Raw genomic sequence first — 24,037 nt, forward strand, 5'->3', positions numbered from 1 at the left:
CTAACCATATGATCATTAAGGTTATGGCTGTTATCAATGAGCTTCTGAAGCTTTATTGTCTTGCCTTTATGCCACTTACATTGCTCTGTGATCTACAGGGACTGATGCAATGGCTTTTCTAACTGGAAATGAAACATATTTGTTGAGAGTGCTCACAAAGCTAAAACTTTTCTTCTTTATTCCTAAAGGAACATTATTTTCCTCCGGATTTATTATTAGATATATTTCCACCTGGTGATTTTGTGTTACGAAGAACATTCAAAATGTACATGCTGATTTATGTTAATCTGTTAAGGGTTTTGTTTTTGTTTTTTTTAATTCTCAGTAGCTAATTTGTGGAAGATTTCATGTTAAACTTTTACCAGCATTGAGATATTTATATTGGTATACAATTTTGATATTTTATATTCATCAGTTGTTTAATTAAAAGAATAAAACTAGAAAATAAAGTCTAATCTACCTCATGGCAATTAAAATCTTTACATGGCAATAGATTTTAGCAGGTGAGTTTGAAAGTTATTCACAATAAGAATACTAAAAATATAAGAAGAAAAAAAAATATCCATGGTGACTGTTGGTTGAGACAATTGACAGGAGGACTGAGAGATTTACAGCCTAATTTTAATTTATTACATTGTACTCTTCACAATGTTCGTGGGTACAAGGACTATATTTAGAAGAATACCTTAACTCAAGATAAATGGAGGAGCACTCATATGCAGATAGCAAGAACTGTGATGTTTCAAACATGAAAGTCACCTTTAGAGAACACTCTAGGCCACCCCCAATTTTAAACATAAAGAAACAATAGTGTAAAGAATGTAAGTAATATGCAAAACATTAGACATCAATTAGCAAAGGAGCAAATGCTTGACTCCTGGATTAGTATTGTCCTGTTTTTACAGTACTGAAGAACAAGAAAGAGGAAATAGGAGAAGTAGCAGTTTAACTGAAGGAAGACAACTACTATACACACATTTTTCTCATAAGGTTTCATTTGCAAACCGCGAAAGGCCTCACAGGCCTTTGCTGATCTTGTAAATAGATGGAGTATAAGGGAGTACATGGAAAAAGTCTTAAGGAGACGCCAGGAGCTTGGTCAAAAAATGTTTTTAAGCCATTAGTCTTTTACAGAATTCTGTTTGTTTCAGTTTAATCGTTTTTTCCCCTCTTCTTTTAGGAAGAGATAATAATATTCAGTTCTAGGAAAATTTTGTTTTTTACCCTTTCCTATCCGGTTGCCCATGGCCCAGTGTTCTGTTTGCATTATCTGCTGCTTGCCTGTTTCTCTCATGGTCTTTGTGTGCTGCTTGTTAGTTAGTCTGGTTACAGTTCAGTTCAGCTCAGCCGTTCAGTCGTGTCCGACTCTGCGACCCCAGGCAAATCGCAGCACGCCAGGCCTCCCTGTCCATCACCAGCTCCCGGAGTTCACTCAGATTCATGTCCATCGAGTCAGTGATGCCATCCAGCCATCTCATCCTCTGTCGTCCCCTTCTCCTCCTGCCCCTAGTCCCTCCCAGCATCAAAGTCTTTTCCAATGAGTCAACTCTTCACATGAGGTGGCCAAAGTACTGGAGTTTCAGCTTTAGCATCATTTCTTCCAAAGAAATCCCAGGACTGATCTCCTTTAGAATGGAGTGGTTGAATCTCCTTGCAGTCCATGGGACTCTCAAGAGTCTTCTCCAACACCACAGTTCAAAAGCATTAATTCTTCAGCGCTCAGCCTTCTTCATAGTCCAACTCTCACATCCATACATGACTACTGGAAAAACCATAGCCTTGACTAGATGGACCTTAGTCGGCAAAGTAATGTCTCTGCTTTTGAATATGCTATCTAGGTTGGTCATAACTTTTCCTCCAAGGAGTACGCGTCTTTCAATTTCATGGCTGCAATCACCATCTGCAGTGATTTTGGAGCCCAAGAAAATAAAGGTTGACATTGTTTCCACTGTTTCCCCATCTATCTCCCCTGAAGTGATGGGACCAGATGCCATGATCTTCGTTTTCTGAATGTTGAAACCAGCTTTAAGACAGCTGGTTACACCTAGATCTCAAACATTTTGAATAAATCAATATTGCTATCCTTCACTTTTTCTATTACTATTTCCTTCCTCTTACTTCCTCTTCCATCACTTCCTGAGGATATCTTAACCCTGCTCCATCCATTTGACACTTTACCAGCTCTGAAATTCTCTCTCTCCTTTCTCTTTTAAACTCCTTTGTTTCTTATTGCATTAGCTCAAGATATAGGAAATAGTTTATTGAACTTGGATCACATTTCAGTCTATATCACTGTTGAGCTAAAATTATTCTCAGGCCCATCAATATTAACTTCCTCTCTGTCATGCCTTGAAATATATACTGGACTCCTTGGCACCTGTTTTCACTCTTTTCCTCACAAATATACTTAAACAAATATAAATAAATAGTGCTTTTCCTGTCAAGTCTTAACCATTATTCTATCTTGCTTTCTCTGAAAACTCACTCCAGTGAACCCCTACTAAGGTTCTTTGAACTTAGTTTAAAGTGTCTCATCTGAGGACACATGTACACTCTGACCAAGACAGTCTTAACATTCCCCACAGCTTGATTAAAAACATAAAAAAGGTTTTTTCTTGATAGCTGATATTGTTCGGTTGCTAAGTCACGTCTGACTCTTTGCAATCCCATGGACTGCAGCTGTGCCAGGTGTCACTGTCCTTCACTATCTCCTGGAGTTTGCTTATACTCAAGTCCATCGAATCAGTGATGCTATCCAAACATCTCATCTTATGTAGCCCCTTTCTCTTCCTGCCTTCAATCTTTCCCAACATCAGGGTCTTTTCAAATGAGTCAGTTCTTCTCGTCAGGTGGCCAAAGTATTGGAGTTTCAGCTTCAGCGTCAGTCCTTCCAATGAATATTCAGGACTGATTTCCTTTAGGATTGACTGGCTTGATATCATTGCTGTCCAAGGAACTCTCAAGTCTTCAACCAAACAGTTCAAAATCATCAATTCTTTGGTGCTCAGTTTTCTTTATAGCCCAACTCTCACATACATACATGACTCCTGGAAAAATCACAGTTTTGACTATACGGATCTGGGTCAGCAAAGTAATGTCTCTGCTTTTTAATATGTTGTCTAGGTTTGTCATAGCTTTTCTTCCAAGGAGCAAGCGTCTGTTAATTTCATGGCTGCAGTCACCATCCGCAATGATTCCGAAGCCCAAGAAATAAAATCTGTCACTATTTCCATTTTTTCCCCACCTATTTGCCATGAAGTGATGTGACCAGATGCGATGATCTTCATTTATTGAATGTAGAATTTTGAGCCAGATTTTTTACTCTCCTCCTTCACCCTCATCAAGAGGCTCTTTAGTTTGCCTTTACTTTCTACCATTAGAGTGGTAGATATCATATATCATCTGTATATCTGAGGCTGTTATTTCTCCCTTCAATCTTGATTCCAGCCTGGCATTTTACATGATGTACTCTGCATATAAGTTAAATAAGTAGGGTGACAACATATAGCCTTGTCATACTTGTTTCCCATTTGGAACCAGTTTGTTGTTCCATGTCCAGTTCTAACTATTGCTTCTTGACCCACATATAGGTTTCTCAGGAGACAGGTTGGGTGGTCTGGTGTTTCCATCTCTTTGAGAAATGCCCACAATTTTTTGTGATCCACGCAGTCAAAGGCTTTAGCATACTCAGTGAAGCAAAAGTAGATATTTTTCTGGAATTCTTTCTTTCTCTATCATCCACAGATGTCAGCAATTTCATCTCTGGTTCCTCTGCCTTTTTTAAACCCAGTTTGTGCACGTCGAAGTACATGTTGGTTCATGTGCTGGTGAAGTCTAGCTTGAAGGATTTTTACCATAACCTTACTAGTACTGAATGAGCACAGTTGCACTGTAGTTTGATCATTCTTTGGCATTGCCATTCTTTGGGATTGGGATGAAAACTGACCTTTTCCAGTCCTGTGACCACTGCCAAATTTTCGAAATTTGCTGACATATTGAGTATAGCATTTTAATAGCATCATCTTTTAGGATTTGAAATAGCTCAGCTGGAATTCCATCACCTCCATTTGCTTTAAGTAATGTTTCCTACAGCCCATTTGGCTTCATATTCCAGGATGTCCAGCTGCTAATGAATGACCACACCGTCACAGCTATCTGAGTCATCAAGGTCTTTCTTATATAGTTCTGTGTCTTCTTGCCACCTCTGCCAATCTCTTCTGCTTCTGTTAGACCCTAACTGGAATTATTAACAATGAATGTTATGATTCATTTATCTGTAGATTTCAGATTTATCACTTAATTTAATCCTCAAAACTATCTTAGGAGTTAGATGCTATTGTTATTCACATCTTACATAATAGAGAATTGAAGCATAAATACTTTTTGTTATTTGCCCAGGGTCACAGAATTAACAAGGGGCAGAATCAAATTGAAATCTGGATATAATTTAAAGCCCAAGCTCTTAACCATTTACTTAATGGAGAAAACAGAACATTAATTCTTGACTCCAATATATTTTAGTATTCTTGTGTATTCACATATTTTTAAAGTGTTATATTTTATTTCTTTAGGAAATTTTATATTGGGAGAGGATGCATTTGGAACTCAACATTAAAGAAGTTATTAGTTACACTTCCTTAAGCCACCTCAAGCCAACAACTTCACAGGCAATGGAAAGGACTCCCAAGATTTCTCAGGGTGTATTAGTGATAGGCTTCACCCAAGGTAGTAAATATGGGTTAGCAGGAGAAAGAAAGCATAATAAACATCTGGGGCCCAAGAGACTTCTATACATCACTACACAGGCTACTGTCTTATTTTCACAGGGCACACTTTGCCTCAGGAGTATGAACCAGGAAGATGAATATAAGGAATCTTGGTTTTCAGAGAACTTGAGCAAAATTTTCCAATGGGATTGTATGTCCCATTAGTATCACAGGGTCTTCCCAGGTGGCACTGGTGGCAAAGAACCCTCCTGCCAATGCAGGAGACATGAGAGATATTGGTTTGATCCCTGGGTCAGGAAGATTCCCTGGAGGAGGGCACTGAAACCCACTCCAGTATTCTTGCCTGGAGAATCCTATGGACCGAGGAGCCTGGTAGGCTACAATCCATAGGGTCACAAAAAGTCAAATATGACTGAAACAGCTTGGCACATATGCATACATAGTATTAGAGCCAAGCCAGAATTTGCGTTGGTGATGGACAGGGAGGCCTGGTGTGTTGCAGTTCATGGGGTCTCAAAGAGTCGGACACGACTGAGCGACTGAACTGAACTGAACTGAAACCAGGTCTAAGTCATCAATCTACATGTCTCTAAGTCTAAACAAGCTAGTCCTAGGAATTATCTAGTTTCAAACTTTAAACAGCACTTTATGAATTGTTAGACAGTCCATGTTATCATTATCATTGACAAAATTACATACTATGGCAATCTGATGATAAGTCTGTCCAGCTGTAAGACAGCTCTCTCTTACACATCAGCAAAATTTACATTCTATTGTAAATGTTTATCTTTAAAGTGGAACAAATATATTTTCAATAGCTGAAAATCATATTTGTTTAAGACATTAATGAGGAAAGTGATATCTAAGAGATACTAATGAGAAAAATATGCCATTCAAGTCAGAAATCTGAAATTTAAATGGCATCTGGAACACTATGAAAAAATAATCATGTGAACTATTTAGCTAAAAGATCTCCATGACTCAGTGAAGTAAATAGTTATATCAGAGGAAATCCAACCTCCTTATGGATGATTGGGACTCACCTCCGAAATTAGTTTTCATGGCTTTCCCTAACACAGTGTGCAAATAAGAAAAATGTCAAAAAGTATATTGATCATAAAGCAGAAAGGAAAAAAAGTAAAGGAATTAGATGAACATATACATTTAAATCAGCTCAAACCCAGTCTGAATAGCAATGTTTACTAAAAAGCAGCAATTTGGCATTTCTGATTTAATAATAGAATCTAGCACATAGGCATTGACATATTTGAAAATCAGGTAGTTGGAACTAAGAAAACAAGGGTTTTAAAGATTAAACTAATATTCCTTCTTTCATACTGCAGACAGGATAGAACAGTTCCAACTACTGTACATCAAATTAGATTTTTACATAGATAGAATAATTTATTTTTCAGGCATTTTTTTGAAAACTATGATCCTTGACAACACTTTCAGCTAATTCACTGTGAGCCTTTTTATGAACAGCTCATTTTTTTTTTTAGGGCTTTTGTGTATATATGGGCTTTAATCACTCTTAAATCTTACTTTATCAGAGGATTACCTTTATTGATTGATTTAAAAAAATAGACTTCAGCTTTAGTTTCACAGCAAAATTAACCAGAAAGTACAAAGAATTCCAGATATTCCCTTTCCCCATACATGCACAGCCTTCCCTATTATCAACATCCCACACCAGAACAGTACACTGATGAACCTGTATTGACACAAAATGATCACTCAAAGTCCATATATTATACCAGAGCTTACATTTAGTGTGATACGTTCTATAGGTTTGGACAAATCCATAGGACACATATCTGCCTTTATAGTATCATACCCAATAGTTTCGCTATCCCCAAATTCTTCTGTGCTCTGCCTATTCTCCCAACCCTTCTCCCAACCCCTGGCAACTACTGATTTTGTTACTGTATCCATAGTTTTGCCTTTTTCAGTATGTCATATAGTGAGAATCCTATAGTACAGAGATCAAGCTAGGAATAAACATAGAGATAACCCTTACAGATTCACTTTCTTCACTTAGTATTATGGAGTTATAAGATTCCTTCATGTCTTTTTGTCTTGATAGCTCATTTCTTATTAGTGCTAAATACTATTCCATTCTCTAATGTACCACTGTTTATTTATCTGTTTCACGTATTGAAGCACATTTCAGTTGCCTCCAAGTTTGGGCAATTACTAATAAAGGTGACTGCAGCCATGAAATTAAAAGACACTTACTCCTTGGAAGAAAAGTTATGACCAACCTAGATAGCATATTCAAAAGCAGAGACATTGCTTTGCCAACAAATGTCCATCTAGTCAAGGCTATGGTTTTTCCAGTGGTCATGTATGGATGTGAGAGTTGGACTGTGAAGAAAGCTGAGTGCTGAAGAATTAATGCTTTTGAACTGTGGTGTTGGAGAAGACACTTGAGAGTCTCATGGACTGCAAGGAGATCCAACCAGTCCATTCTGAAGGAGATCAACCCTGGGATTTCTTTGGAAGGAATGATGCTAAAGCTGAAACTCCAGTACTTTGGCCACCTCATGCCACTTCCTGTGAAGAGTTGACCTATTGGATAAGACTGATGCTGGGAGGGATTGGGGGCAGGAGGAGAAGGGGAGGACAGACAATGAGATGGCTGGATGGCATCACGGACTCAACGGACGTGAGTTTGAGTGAACTCTGGGAATTGGTGATGGACAGGGAGGCCTGAAGTGCTGTGATTCATGGGGTCGCAGAGTCGGACACAACTGAGCAACTGAACTGAACTGATGCTAAGTTTTATAAGAAACTGCCATGATACCTTCCAAAGTGACTATACTATTTTTCATTGCTACCAGCAATGAATAAGATTTCTTGTTGCTCCCCATCCTGAGCATCATTTGGTGCTGTTAGTGTTCTGGATTTTAGTCATTCTAATAGGAGTGTAGCAGGGACGACAGAGGATGAGATGGCTGGATGGCATCACTGACTCAATGGACGCGAGTCTGAGTGAACTCCGAGAGTTGTTGATGGACAGGGAGGCCTGGCGTGCTGCGATTCATGGGGTCGCAAAGAGTCGGACAGACTGAGCGACTGAGCTGAACTGAACTGAGTATCTCATTGCTGTTTTACTTTTCAATTCCCTAATGATATAATGTTGAACATTTTTCATATTCTTATATTAAACTTTATATCTTCTTTGATGTTCTCTTCAGGTATTTTGTGCATTTTTTAACAGGGTTGCTTGTTTTCTTATTGTTGAACTTTGTGATTTTGGATAATTAGATATGTCCTTGGCAAATATTTCCTCGAGCAATTCATTTTGTTTCATGAATCATATTTTCCCATATCTATTGTATTTGTGACCATGATTATTTTTTTCTTAATCTATACTGTATAAAGAGGTCTTTTTAAACATAAAGAAACACATAAAATATATACGTTTCTGAGATGTAATATATATTAGTTTTTGATTGTGTTTGCTTTAGTTTCCATTCCGCATATGAAATGTGTTTTTACAATTACAGGTATTTTATACTATGATTCTAATATATGATCTGGCATAGAATAGTATCATGGGTATCATCTGAATTTCATAAGCAGATTTCATGTACATGTTTACTTCAACAAATTTAGTGAAATTTTTGAGACTAAAACAAAAATTTTACTACTTCAATACTTGAAATATTTTAAACTATATTTAAGCAAACAGGGCAAAAATGACAAAATTAGGGATTAAATATGATCAAAAGTACTATGTAAAACATACCTAATTTTAAAATTTAATAACATCATTCTCTCCTGAAATTTTTTTTTTCACTCAACTTTATCTTAGTACTTTTGTGAATTCCTACCATTGTCCTCAAACCTCTTAAAAATGAAATGTCCTTGCTTTTAGTCCTAGGTGTTCCTCTATTCTCAAGCTTCACTCATTTTCTTGATGAACTAATTCATTATCATAATGTTAAATGCCAACTATAGGCTAGTGATTACACCCACTTTTCCCCCCAGCTCATACTTCATCCCCTTGCTTGACCTCATAAATTCAACTGCTTTCAAGACATCTCCAATTGGATATTTAGTAGATAATTCAGATCATCTCATATTGAACCAAATTCTTGATCTTTCTGGCTAAACCTTCTTCTCTAGCAACATTCATCATCTTATTTGACAGAATCTTCATTTTTTTTCAGTTTAAAGGCCAAATTTTCATTCTCACCCCTCAAATCCAGTCCAGTAGGAAGTTTTACTGGCTCTGACTTAAAATATTATATGCAAAATGTAGCAATGCTTCATCACCTTTATAGCTACCTATTCTTTGAGCCACTGTCTTTATTCTTACTTGCTTATATTATTGAAATAGTCTTTCTACAGCTCCTGTTTTTGCCCTTCTCTTCCTGCTTTGAAACACAACAGCTAGAGTGATCATTTTCAAATGGAAGTCTATTTACCTCCCTCCTTTGCTCAAAATCTAGCAATATTTTCACTCAGAATAAAAGATAGTTTCTAATAACGGCCTGTAATGGCCTCAATTAATCTCTAATTTCATATTTTACTACTCTCCCTCCTGATTACTCTGCTTTAAACAAAAAGGCATCATTATTGTCCTTATTTTTAATATATAAGGAATACTCCAGTCTTGCAGGAATCTGCAGAATGTTTTCTTCAACTGGATTCTTCTTCACTCAGTCACCCTTTCACCTACCTAAGTCTTAGTTCAAATGCTGCAATTCTAATAAGATTTATCCTGATTGCTCTGTTGAAAGTTGGAAATTATTCCCCCTCCAACATTCCAAATGCTCAGTAATTCCTATTTTACACTATTCTTATTTGTAATGTCTGCCTTATGCCATTGGAATGCACACCCTACAAGAAAATGAATATTTTGCTTTTTGTTCACTATTCCATCCTAGAGACCTAACTGAGTACTTGGATGTATTAGTTACTTAACAAATATTTGTTGAATTAATTAAATAGGGAAAGTTTAAATGTAATGTATCTTTGCCTCTGGATTGAATCATATTTACAAATGTAAGTTTACTTAAACTGTATTTTGCTAATATCAGTGTACCTCCACACACAAGCGCTGACATTATTTTTACTGTAATGAACTAATTACCCACCTGTAATGACTCTTGTAGCTCAGATGATTAAAGAATCCATCTGCAATGCAGGAGACCCCAGTTCTATTCCTGGGTCGGGATTTTCCCCTGGAAAAGGGATAGGCTACTGACTTCAGTATTCATGGACTTCCCTAGTGGCTCAGATGGTAAAGAATCTGCCTGTGATGCAAGAGACTTGGGTTTTATTCCTGCTTTGGGAAAAGTCTCCTCAAGGAGGGCATGGCAACCCACTTCAGGATTCTTGCCTGGAGAATCCCCATGGACAGAGAAGCCTGGCGGGGCTACAGTCCATAGGGTCAAAGTCAAACACGACTGAGTGATTAAGCACAGCACAATGACCCAGTCAGAAATCACTCAATTGACTCAAAACTGGTTCTGTGTATAGCAGAGTCTAGGCTGATTGAATAAAGTAGCAAGTATGCATAAGATTAAAATATAGTCAAATGAAACCAAGTTAGCTGACAGTGAAGTCATTAATCTCTATAGCTATATAAAATTACTGCAAATAAAATACGATACAGGCAGGATGATACAATTGCATTGCAGAAATACAGCACTTTTTCATTCAAACATATATGTTAATACATTTCTATAGTCTTCCAAGACCAGTGAAACAAAGACAGAAGGAATCCTATCAGGAGTGAAACACTTTATAAAAAGAAAATAGTAAAGTGTGAGTGTTCATAAATCACCTCGACTTTCCAAGATGTATCTTATGACTTTTGTCTACAGAGCAAAGTTAAAAGTGACTTATTACAAAATTGTACGAGAGCAATTTTTAAAAAATTTGCAGTTGTGAAGGCCATTTCTAGTATGTTTTCCTTAATAACAGAACCTTAATATTATTTTGTTGTTGTTGTTCCCTGGTGGCTCAGACAGTAAAAGTGTCTGTTTGCAATGTGGCAGACCTGGGTTAGATCCCTGAGTCGGGAAGATCCACTGGAGACAGAAATGGCAACCCACCCCAGCACTCTTGCTTGGAAAATTCCTTGGATAGAGGAACCTTATAGGCTACAGTCCATGGGGTCTGCAAAGTCGGACACAACTGAACGACTTCACTTTAACTTTTCTAATATTATTTATGTAACTTCCAGTCATATTCCTCAGGGGATTAAGGAAAGTTATGACCAACCTAGACAGCATATTATAAAGCAGAGACATTACTTTTCCAACAAAGATCCGTCCACTCAAGGCTATGGTTTTTCCAGTGGTTATGTATGGATGTGAGAGTTAGACTATAAAGAAAGCTGAGCACAGAAGAATAGATGCTTTTGAACTGTGGTGTTGGAGAAGACTCTTGAGAGTCCCTCGGACTGCAAGGAGATCCAATCAGTTCATCCTAAAGGAGATTAGTCCCAGGTGTTCATTGGAAGGACTGATGTTGAAGCTGAAACTCCAATCCTTTGCACCTGATGCGAAGAGCTGACTCATTTGAAAAGACCCTGATGATGGGAAAGATTGAGGGCAGGAGGAGAAGGGGATGACAGAGGATGAGATGGTTGGATGGCATCACCGAGTCGATGGACGTGAGTCTGAGTGAACTCCCGAAGTTGGTGATGGACAGGGAGGCCTGGCATGCTGTGGTTCATGGGGTCACAAAGAGTCGGACATGACTGAGCGACTGAAGTGAACTGAACTAAACTGAATCCGATAAATCTATTCATTTGATAGAGCCAGTTATTGGTCATGAAAAACAATTCTGGCCAATTATAAAGGAGAGTAATTCTATTGGAATCATCTGATAAATTTTTCTCACTCTAAAAGTAACTCTGGAGTTTTATGCAGTAATAATTTGCTTTAATTTAAATAAAAATTGAATCAATGCATACATATAAAACTTTCATAATTCATAATGGTAGACTGAATTTTTGTAGACATCAAACTCATTTCACTATCTGTATCAAATATTAGAACATTAATAGTGTCCAAGAAGTCATTCCTCTGCCTCTTTCCAGTTGCTATCACATATAAACCAGACTTCTAATACTATATATTAATGTTAACTGTGACTGAACTTTGTATAGGTAAGTTATACACATTTATTCTTTTGTAATAAATATTTTTTAAGTACCATTTAAAAACTATATTTTTTAAGTACCATTATATTTGTGAGATTCATCCATGTTGTTGAACATAATAATTTTGGATTTTTTTCATTCTCATAGTTGCATTTTACTACCATATGTTAACATAGCACAATTTTTTTTTAACCAGTCTTCTGTTGATAGGTTTTTGGCTATTATGAATAACATTGCTAGCAATAATATTCAAACATGTCTTCTATGGGACATGCATGAATAAGTTCCCCATTGCTTCTTTTCTTCCTCTTTCTCCATGATTTAATCAAAATTTGGTATCTTTAATTCTGGTTTTGTCCATTTTGGTAGCTGTGTATGGAGGTTAATTTGATTATTTTCAAAAAAATTTATTATCGATCACTGTTTCATTTTTTCATTTTTTGGCCATTGGGGTATCCCTTTTTCTGTGGTGTCTACTTATATAGTTATTTAGGTATATACTCTTTATATATATATATTTCTTTGTATATATATATATATTCCATTTAAATTAATATTTTAGAAATGACCCAGAGAGATGTTATGGGGAGGGAGGTGGGAGGGGGGTTCATGTTTGGGAACGCATGTACATCCGTGGTGGATTCATGTCAATGTATGGCAAAACCAATACAGTATTGTAAAGTAAAATAAAGTAAATAGAAAAAAGAAAAAAAAAGAAATATATGTATATATATTTGCTACATATGCAGATTATTTAGATACATATGTAGCACCTGTATATATTTATATATATTTATTAAATATAATATACTTATTAAATATTGTTTTTAATATATTTATTAAATATTATATATTTATTAAATATTATTTTAAAGTATAATGTATATTTATTAAATATTATATGTTATTTAATTTTTTGGCACTGTGGTTTTACTTTTCATTTGATTAAGAACTTTAAATGTCACAGAATTGGCCTGTAAGGCATTTTTTTATTTTTTATAATTGTACTATCTTTCACATTTGGATACACAAGCTATATGGTATTGATTTTTGCATATAGTATAAGTCGTGGCCCAAGTAAATATTCATGTAATCCAGCAAAATTATTGAAAAATACATATTCCACTTATAGTACAGTGTCCCCATTATTATAAATGACAATATCAAGACACTATACCTGTATGTGTTTGTTTCTGGATTCATTATTCTATAACATTTGTTTATTTACCTAGCCTTTAGTCAATACCACATAATATTTTTAGCTTTATAATGTATCTTATTCTCCAATTTTGTTTTTTGTTTTCAATATGATTTCAGATATTCTAGGCCAATTTGAATTTCTACATACATTTTTAATTCCTCTTTATATTTTACCAAAAAAGAATCCCTGGATTTTTATTAACAGAATTTCATAAATTTGTATATTAACATAATTAAATAGGTAGACAATAGATATCTTTATAATATTGATTGTTCCAGTGTATAAATACATCACTCCAATACTCTCCAGAGGAAACTTTGCAATAATTTATTAAGCCTAATATTTGCTGTAGATGTTTGCAGATATTCATAATTAGGTTAAAAGCCTTTTTGTTCATAGTTTATTGTGTTTTTAATCATAAATATATATTTTCCATTTGATTTTTATATTCTGTTATTGTAATAAATGCAAAACTTGTATTCCAAAGTAATTATAATGTATTATCAATTTTACACATCAATGTCTTTCATTTGATAAGAATTTGCTTTGATTTTTATATCAATATTTATCAGGGAGACTGACATATAGATTTCAGTATCAAATTTATTCAAACCACATCAACTCAATCACAAGGAGTTTTCTCTTTCTGGAAAAATTTCTTTGATTTTGGTGTTATATTTTCTTTACATTTTTGGGTTCCAGAAGTACAGATGTTAGGACTTGTAACTAAGTTTATGGGAAAGTTTTTAAGCATGGATTTAATTTATATAAGAGATAGAAGACCTTGTGCAATGAATTTATCAGTTTTAGTTAAAATTTAAAATTTGTTGCCATGATGTTGTATGTCCTTTGGATCAATAATGTTTTCCTGTGCAATTCTGGTTTTTTTTGGAAATTGGTACCTTTATTAGCCTTTAATTGGAACTTGGTGCCTTTGTTAGCCTGAGTCCTCAGACAAACACTGAGACAGGATTCTATATTGAAACAGAATGACTTCTTATCCTTTGATAAAATTTAGTATATAGACTTTTAACAGTAATGTACTGATGATAGCCTTATTTGAATTTATTTTGAAATTAGGATTAATATTCTTAGACATTTTCTTTCCTCCAGTGACCAGGCAAAACACTTATTTTCCCAGCCACTCATACATACATATTCTTACAGATACCAACTTCTGCAGAAGATAATACCTCACTCCATAACAAACAGCAAGCCTTCCTTCTCAGAATGCACACAATTTATCATAAACACCAGCCTTCCAAAACATCATCAAGAAGAAATCTACCAAGACTCTAACGCATCTATCATGAGTCAGTGACTAATGTGTTAACACACCCTCCTGTTATTTATATTCTAGTCTACTCTTCTTTAGAATGGTTTGATCTTTTTTGCTTTGTATCCAGTTTCTGTTTGCTCCCCTATCTTGGCTAAATCTTCCCTTGTGTCTTTCAGAATTTCTGCTGTAATTTTTTTTTTTAATTCCCTTTGTTCTCTACCTCTGAATGTCATTTCCATCTCTGAGTCTCAAATGACAACTGGCTTTCAGGAACAAATTTACTTCATGCTTCCTCAAGTGTAAGTAGTGCATTCTTTCATATCTCATATACATCAAGATCTTGATTCCAAAGTCATTCCAATTATATTGATGCCTCTCTCCCTGCTTCACTGAGACTCATTGTTCTACAATTACATTCTCACTTTCATTTCTGTCATTTACTTAGTTCTTTGTCACTGTTCATCATTATATAAAAATTTCCATCCTGGACTCACATTCTTTTCCTCTCATCACAATTTTTCTGCCATAATCTTAAAGGTGTTCCAATTTCACACTAATGATCTGTCCAATTCAAATCTCTCATTTCCTTGACCATTTTATCATCAGTGAAATTATCCTTTCTTACAGCCTGGCTCCTACCAATATTCAAAACATCACCAGAAAAATCACTAATTATAATATTGCATTCTCTGGAAATGGTCTCTTGTTCTTCAAATTTTCAAAGCGTAGCTTAAACTTCAAAGCCTCCTTTTTATTTAAGGAAGACTATAAAGTCCTAAAGAAATAAGGTCTTTTCTTTGGGCCTCAGTTCTCATACCTGGAAATCCTAGTCGATCATCAAGCTTAACTGATGCTACTGCTACTGCTGCTAAGTCACATCAGTCGTGTCCGACTCTTTGTGACCCCATAGACAGCAGCCCACCAGGCTCCCTCGTCCCTGGGATTCTCCAAGCAAGAACACTGGAGTGGGTTGCCATTTCCTTCTCCAACATATGAAAGTGAAAAGTGAAAGTGAAGTCACTCAGTCGTGTCCGACTCTTGGCGACCCCATGGACTGCAGCCTACCAGGCTCCTCTGTCCATGGGATTTTCCAGGCAAGAGTACTGGAGTGGGGTGCCATTGCCTTCTCCGTTAACTGATGCAAGGGCTTACTAATGTTATCAAGGACTCAGATTCTTTTCTTTCCTTTGTGCCACCGTCCTTGGTATGGCTTCACCCTCAGGTTGGTTGCAAGATGGTTGCAACTGTTTCAGGTGTTGCATCCTGACACAAAAGGGAGAAGAACATCTCTACCTGCCTGCACTGTCTCTAAGGAAGTCACTATCTTTTTATCTTTTATTTGGATATTGCAATAACCTACTGACTAGTTTATACCTATGTGTAATGTTGTCTTTTCCATTGAAGTAATGATAAATGCAGCCAGTGGAAGTTACAAACATGCAGATATTTCCATCTAACTCACTTGACTGTAGTCCTTAAATGTTTCCTCTCCTTCCAAATTTTTAAAAGATATAAAGATACCTTTAAAACATGCCTCCTGTCAAACTCCCTAGTCTCATCACAAAACAGTCTTCCTCTTCCTTACTATCCTCATAAGCCTTGTTTGTTGTTTTGCGTATTTGCAGACAAACTTCTTTCTATCTTGGTGCTTATTTATAAGCTAAGCTTTATTGCTGAAATATTCTTTTCTCCTTCCCCCATAGCATTTTTTTTTAAACTGGCAACATTTTCACATCAGTTTTCAGGAAATTAGGATAGGTCAAGTATCTATATTGCATGCTCTAACTGTACCTTCAAACTTGTTTTGAAGTATTTATCACAACTATAAGTGAATAAGTATTTGTATAATTCCCAAATGGGCTTCCCTGGTATCTCAGCAGTAACAAATCTGCCTGCCAATGCAGGAAATTCAGGAGACACAGGTTTGACCCCTGGGTTGGGAAGGTCCCCTGGAGGAGGAAATGGCAACCCACTCCATTACTCTTGCCTAGAAAATCACATGGACAGAGGAGCCTGGCTGGTTACAGCCCATAGGGTCTCAAAGAGTCAGATGTGACTAAGCAGCTGAACAAGCATCCTTAAAAATACATATTTCACCCCATAAATTCTAAGCTTCTTGAAGGCAAATGCCATCTATCTTGTTCTGTGGCATTTTCAGAAAATAGCAGTTTATGGTACATAATAAAACACAGAAACATGCAGACACACACACACACATACACACACATATGCTGAAAAGAGGTAACATAAAGATAATTTTTACTTTCTATAGTAATAAAAAGATAATTTTCATTTCTGTCATATAGATTTCATGTTTGCCACACTTCTCATACTCTTTCTACTTTGGAGCAAATAATTTGGCTCCTATTTCACATAGAAATGAATGGGCAACAGGCAAGATTATTTGTTTTTATATCTCTTCTTTATTAGTTTCCCCTTTGGAGTTAGGAATCATATTTCTATAACACACAGTAAAGATACTGTGTAATTTTCTCTGACTGTATTTAGCATTCGTATGTAAAAGGTAAAATGAAACTGGAGTCAATCAGGGAAAAAATTTTCCTTTGTGAAATAATGCAAGTCCAGAAAGTTGAGAATATGTTATTAGCAACAAACAGACTGATGGTATACTAGGGCTTTTGTAGATAGAGAAGAAGAAAAATGTATTGGTAGAAAGTAAGAGACCGTGTACAAATGTGATTGGAATGAGAGTGAGACTAATATAATAAAATGAAGAGTTTTAGAAATAGATGTTAAGTATGGAAAAATTCTGAATGATAATGGGATCTATCATTCTACCACAGATGTTTAGGCTAGAGGGGAGTGGAGTTAATTGGCCAAATGGCTAGAATGCATTAAAATTTATTTAGAATATATACAACATCATATTAAATATAAGTACATATTGAGTATATATAATTGAAAATATGTATGTGTGTGTGAGAGAGAGAGATGAACTTAGAAGATGAAAAAAAATTCCAAGTTCTGAAAATAATATTGGAAATTGACCAATTTGACAACTTGGGAGTATGGGAACTTTATCCTATACTAAGGATAATATTTTCTTCTATAATTACTAAGATTGTATGTAGAAAGAAAAACTCTCTGGAAGCTTCCCTTTTACCATTATAAAACAAGAAATATGTCTTTTGGTGGGTTTGGGGGGCTGGCAATTGATAATGGTAGCTTAATGGTGCAATACTCTTCCTCTGCAATGACATGCTTCTCTAGAACTCACCCAGAGAGTAAGTAGTTTTCTTTGTGTTCAGTAGTGCTCTCCTTTATCTAATTGTCCTTGTGCTGACCCTTGTGCTGTGATATGAACTGTCAGCACAGCAGCAGAGAAAATTGGAAAGATACTTGGTATATAAAGACATCAATCGGAAAAGGTATGAGTTACATTCCATGTTAAATTAATATGGTATGGTTGGAAATACCTGCCTCATAACAGATTCCACTTAGTTACCATTTAGTCACATACATCCAAATGTCTGAAATTCTTCTTTATGGAAGTATTTTTCAACTACAATACTAAAACACTAGATGTGTGTATAGCAACAGGGTAAATGGAGGACCTTTCTTCCGCTGCTAGGTCCTAAAGTGAGTGGCACAGGGAAAGTGAGTTCCACAGTGGGAAGTAGTGATTCAGCATACAGGATGCAATGAGACCCCACAGTGAAGGAAAGTTTCAGAAAAGGAATTGAAGATACATGGGCTTCCCTGGTGGCTCAGAGGTTATAGCGCCTGCCTCCAATGTGGGAGACCCGGGTTGGATCCCTGGGTCGGGAAGGTCCCCTGGAGAAGGAAATGGTAACCCACTCCAGTATTCTTGCCTGGAAAATCCCATGGATGGAGAAGCCTGGTAGGCTACAGTCCATGGGGTCTCAAAGAGTCGGACACGACTGAGTGACTTCACTTCACTTCAGTGCCTTTAATGACAAACTATGAGCTTCAGAAGTCAGAGTGAGTAGATCTGGGCTAACTGGAAATGAAGTTTGTCTTTCATTGTTCAATTGCTAAGTCATATGCAACTCTTTGTGACCCCATGGACTGCAGCTGTGCTGGGCTTCCCTGTTTCACTCTCTCCCAGAGTTTGCTCAAACTCCTGTCCATTGAGTCGGTGATGCCATCCAACCATCTCATCCTCTGTTACCCCCTTTTCCTCCTGACTTCAATCTTTCCCAGGGTCTTTTTCAGTGAAATTTACTAGGACTGAATTAGATAATATGTGAAATTGTGTGGTGATATATGTCCCTGCAATATGAGTAATCTAGGACCCTTGGGCGTCTGATGAAAACAAAAGTATACAGAAATATAAAAACAACAAACTTACAGATCTCTAAGGTAAAAGTTGCTAATCAGTAAAAATGAGTAGTCCTAGTTTTCATGGAGTTCAGTTTCCCTATCACCTCTTGAAAAAGACTATTGTCCTTGAAATTCCATTCAAGTATTTATGTCAGTGAACTTCAATTAAATCTATTTCTCTCATTTTTAAACTGATACCTGGAATGAGTTTGAAAAACAGACCCAAATTTTAAGTCCAATCACAGATTTCTCTCTCTCTTCCTCTCTCTCTCTCTCTCTCTCTCTCACACACACACACACACACACAAACAACTTTACCTTTACTGATGTACACTCACTTTCTTAAGTGAATAGCTAGGGTTATAACTGAAGAATAGAGTATCAGTAATGTTCTAATATGCTTCCCAGGTCGTAAAGAATCCACCTGCCAATGCAGGAGATTCAGGTTTGATCTCTAGGTTAGGAAGACCCCCTGGATGAAGAAAATGGCAACCCACTTCAGTGTTCTTGCCTGAGAAATCCCATGGACAGAGGAGCCTGGCAGGTTACAGTGCATGGAATTGCAAAAGAGTCAAAGAAGACGTAGCAACTGAACAACAACAACAATACTCTATTGTGCTCATGGAAAGCAGTTTAATTATTGTGAGAAAGCCCATTGGATCTAGAAAACTAGAGTGCCTGCATTCAAATCCTGTTTTTGCAGCTAAATAGACACGTAAATTGGTAACTATTTAGAACCTTTCAATGACTGAGTTTATTCTCTTGTAAAAGAGAGACGGTCTTGTCAACATATTAGTATTGTGGCTAGAACTAAATATAGAAAGCATTTAGTGCAGTGCCTTGAATATATTGACATTCAATACATATTAACACTTAGCTCTTTTTGTATACTGGGAAATATTGTGATCTTCTTTCATTGATATTTTCAATCACATGGAGGGAGGCTATATAAAAATTATAGACACTAAAGAGTAAAGAAAGGTATCTAGCCTATTCTTAGCTTGATTTCTTCAGTTATGGAAGGAGCTGAGATTGATGATTTTTTCACCTCTAAAATTCTGTTATTCCATCACTAAGTTTTCATCTACAGACAAAATAGAGAAAGATACTAGACAAATTACTGGAGTATTATTCAGTATTTAAATATATTGATTTAGATAAAAGCAAATTACTTGCAGACACAGATGTCTTTTCCAGGATCATTTGAATAGCTATTTCAATGATCAATTTTTTAAAAGGAATAATAAACATCATAGTATTATATTAAGTTGTAAAACTTAGGAGAAAGTACAGAGTTTATTAATGCATTTATCAGACATAAGAACACCTTTCTTTTACATCTTGCATGTTAAGCAAGTCCTGAGGCATACCTTATGCTAGCCCAAATCTTCCATCATCTATTGAGGTTAAGTAGGTTAATATTTTCTAGTATTATTTTGAATCCCTTCTCTTTAAGCTATGTACTAGCAACCATTAATAAACCAGTTTTCATTTCTTATATAATAGTTAAGTACTCATTTCCAATTTTTCTGTAAGATGAATATTATTGCCCTTAAGCTATGCCTCTGGCTTGATCTTTTAACACTTTAAAAATATAATATATCTTGACAATATTTTTCCTTCCCTGGGAAGTATCTTAGGTACTCCACACATATGGACACCTTATCTTTGACAAAGGAGGCAAGAATATACAATGGAGTAAAGACAATCTCTTTAACAAGTGGTGCTGGGAAAACTGGTCAACCACTTGTAAAAGAATGAAACTAGATCACTTTCTATCACCGTACACAAAAATAAACTCAAAATGGATTAAAGATCCAAATGTAAGATCAGAAACTATAAAACTCCTAGAGGAGAACATAGGCAAAACACTCTCAGACATAAATCACAGCAGGATCCTCTATGATCCACCTCCCAGAATTCTGGAAATAAAAGCAAAAATAAACAAATGGGATCTAATTAAAATTAAAAGCTTCTGTACAACAAAGGAAAATATAAGCAAGGTGAAAAGACAGCCTTCTGAATGGGAGAAAATAATAGCAACTGAAACAACTGACAAACAACTAATCTCAAAAATATACAAGCAACTTCTGCAGCTCAATTCCAGAAAAATAAACGACCCAATCAAAAAATGGGCCAAAGAACTAAGTAGACATTTCTCCAAAGAAGACATACGGATGGCTAACAAACACATGAAAAGATGCTCAACATCACTCATTATTAGAGAAATGCAAATCAAAACCACAATGAGGTACCACTTCACACCAGTCAGAATGGCTGCGATCCAAAAATCTGCAAGCAATAAGTGTTGGAGAGGGTGTGGAGAAAAGGGAACCCTCCTACACTGTTGGTGGGAATGCAAACTAGTACAGCCACTATGGAGAACAGTGTGGAGATTCCTTAAAAAATTGCAAATAGAACTACCTTATGACCCAGCAATCCCACTTCTGGGCATACACACCGAGGAAACCAGAATTGAAAGAGACACATGTACCCCAATGTTCATCGCAGCACTGTTTACAATAGCCAGGACATGGAAACAACCTAGATGTCCATCAGCAGATGAATGGATAAGAAAGCAGTGGTACATATACACAATGGAGTATTACTCAGCCGTTAAAAAGAATTCATTTGAATCAGTTCTGATGAGATGGGTGAAACTGGAGCCAATTATACAGAGTGAAGTAAGCCAGAAAGAAAAACACCAATACAGTATACTAACACATATATATGGAATTTAGGAAGATGGCAATGACGACCCTGTATGCAAGACAGGAAAAAAGACACAGATGTATATACCAGACTTTTGGACTCAGAGGGAGAGGGAGAGGGTGGGATGATTTGGGAGAATGGGAATTCTAACATGTATACTGTCATGTAAGAATTGAATCGCCAGTCCATGTCTGACGTAGGGTGCAGCTTGCTTGGGGCTGGTGCATGGGGATGACCCAGAGAGATGTTGTGGGGAGGGAGGTGGGAGGGGGGTTCATGTTTGGGAATGCATGTAAGAATTAAAGATTTTAAAATTAAAAAAAAAATAAAAAATTAAAATAAAAAAAATAAAAAAAATAAAAAAATATTAAAAAAAAATTAATGAATAAAAGATGTGTGTGTTTATATTCATACATATGGGCTTCCCTGGTGGCTCAGAGGGTAAAGCGTCTGCATATATATATATATATATATATACATATAATTTTAAAGTGTATCACTGCTAAGTTTTATCTAATAAATGGATATCAAGGAACCTTGATATATATCTTTTAAAAATAAAACACTACTGTATAACACATTGAAATGAACTAATTACATATAAATTTATACTATCTTTTCTGTGGTAAATGAGTTTTTCAGTTCCTCTACAGCAGTACTTCCCAAACTTTTATACTTTATGTCACGTGAGGAAAATGACTAAGATTGCTTAGCCCAGAACTGAACCACAAGAATTGTCTACATGTCGTTGAGCATTAAATTTCATTTTCTTTTGAGTATATTAAATAATTTCAAGCAAAGGAAATGCAAAAATTATTATTGGGATAGTTGAGTATGTGCCACAAACATAAACCTTTTATATTTGATTTTAGGCTTAAATTTAAGTGATTTAAGTGATTCTTAATCACTTAAACTTAAGTGATTAAGAATTTTAAGTGATTATTTTCAGAGTCTTATGGGTAACTATCTTCAAGAAACTCATATGTAGATGATAAATTATAAACCAAGTTTTACCATCATCCAAAAACATATTAGTAAAAGTGATATTTAAAGAATCCATTTTTCCTCATCCTTCAGTAAGAAAAAAAAAATGTTAAAGACTGATAATATGATTAGACTTTGAGTGCAATTGAAGTATTTTATTATCAGGCATTTAAACATAATAATGCTGTCCTAATTTAAGGAACTGACATGAATTTGTGACATAATACCCTTTTAAGTATCTGCTTGCTTCCTTTCTCTCTGGTCTCCCCTCAATTTTATTGGCAATCAGTTGGACAGTTCACCATGATTTTCATATTTTTGGATCTGGAATCCCCTTTCTGGCAGCAGTCGACTTCTTGCTATGAGGAGCCAGGGAGCATTTGCAGTTTGTTGAGTGAGGTAAGTGACCAGTTCTTAGAATCTCATTGGCCGTGCATCAAAGTAGTGGGTGCTGGTTTGCAGCTGTATGTATTTGCAGCCTACAGGTAATGTGTGTAGCAAATTCTGCTTGAGTATCCCTCTGTGAAGGTCCTGATGTGTCTAGAAGAAACTGACTGAGATCTTTGATAATCCTTGAAGAGAGGCAACTCTGTAATATATCTGTGGCAGCCTAGTGGGGAACCTCTGAATTATAATATGCATATTTATCCAGCTCATGTACATTGTAAGTTAATTATGAAAGAGAATAAAAATTCTGTGAAATAAATGATTTTAGTTACATTTTATCCACAGTACATACACTTTCCTTTGTTTTTGGTCAATCAGAATAGAACATTCATAGAGTAGAAAAATTTCCCATTTTACCAATCTTCAACATTAACAAAGTATTTGGGCCCTTACATGCTATATGCCATAACGTGCTATATGGCTGGATAGCATCACCGACTCAATGGACATGAACTTGGGGCAAACTCCAAGAGACAGTGAGAGATAGACATGCTTGATATGCTGCAGTCCATGAGGTCCCAAAGAGTCAGACAACACTTAGTGACTGAACACTGAACAGCAACAACATGCTATATACTATTCCCTATCGCTAGTCACTGGAGTTAAAATGGTAAACAGAGACAGTCATGGCAGTGATGCATTTATTAATACAAGGTGTTATAGTTCTTTTATAGGATATGACCAATAGATTATTATAAAGCTAACAGTTGTATAAAGGAATAAACTCTTAGTCTCACTGGATGGCAGTAGAACCAACTAAATAAACAATTTGTAAAGACAATATTTGAAGTTATATTTATCGTAGCACAAATATTTTCCCTATCAAATGGAAAACAATTTTTTATAAAAAATTTCATAAGTGGATAAAATACTGCAAAGCGATTCTGTTCTGACACTGATCACCAAGAATTAATATCAGATGCCACAGGTTAAAAAGCAAGGGTCCCTAATTAAACTTACAAGTTTTGTACAGCAAAAAACTATAAACAAAATGAAAGAAACAGCATATAAAATTGGAAAAAATATTTGCAAACAATGCAACTGACAAAGGATTAATCTCCAAAATATACAAACAGATCATGAAACTCAACAACAAACAACCAAGCGACTCAATCAAAAAATGAGCAGAACTAAATAGTTCTCCTATTTGGAACAAATATGATCCAAAGAAGACATACAGATGGCCAACAAGCACATGAAAAGGTACACAACATTGCTAATTATTAGAGAAATGCAAATCAAAACTACAATGAGAT

The sequence above is a fragment of the Capra hircus genome, chromosome 10, assembly GCF_001704415.2.
Source record: "Capra hircus breed San Clemente chromosome 10, ASM170441v1, whole genome shotgun sequence".
NCBI classification, from domain to species: Eukaryota; Metazoa; Chordata; class Mammalia; order Artiodactyla; family Bovidae; genus Capra; species Capra hircus.